This window comes from Belonocnema kinseyi, chromosome 7 (genome assembly GCF_010883055.1).
Source record: "Belonocnema kinseyi isolate 2016_QV_RU_SX_M_011 chromosome 7, B_treatae_v1, whole genome shotgun sequence".
NCBI lineage: Eukaryota > Metazoa > Arthropoda > Insecta > Hymenoptera > Cynipidae > Belonocnema > Belonocnema kinseyi.
The window spans coordinates 52,230,464-52,231,177 of NC_046663.1; positions in this window are offsets into that span (position 1 = coordinate 52,230,464).

Genomic DNA, 714 nt, shown 5'->3' on the forward strand with positions numbered 1-714 from the left:
GTGGTGCCAAAGTTGATTGGCAGGCTGTCAAGCATATAAAAAATGACAGGATGAAAATTATAAGTCATTATAGTACTCCTGAAACACATTAGGGATGATTCTTTGGGTGCTAAAAAGTAAGATATTAATTGATTGTCTGTTCCTCAGTGGTGCCAAATTTGACTGGCAGACTGTCTGGCATGTCGAAAATTTAAGTAAAAAACGTTATCTTATTACTCTGTAAACCCACTGAGGATGATTGTTTTGGTGCAAACAACCAACAAAAAATTTGACTGGCAGCTCCTGAGTAGTGCCAAAGTTGACTGACATTTTAATCGGCAACCGAATGAAAGTTTTGTCCTTTTCATTAACTAAAATTTTCATTTATAGAATACTTCTCTTAAATTAATATTTATATAAAAAAATAAACTACGAAAATCTCACTTTTTACACGGAAAAAAAATTCTTGAGGCGAACGAGTGAATCGAGAATATATGAAACTCAAAGAAAGTGTACGCTTGAATTAGGTAAAACGTTTAGTTAGAAGAGTTACACATTTAGTTACTTTATGTAAATTGTTCTCGTGAATCAGGAATTTGCACAAAATTGCTAAGTTCGAAAGTTTATTATTTGCGACAGATTATGTATAATTGTATTATCTTCAGATTAGAAAAAAAATGTAGTTGTTATAGAAATATATTAACTTACAGTAGCCAATTTTTCGTCTGGTATCGC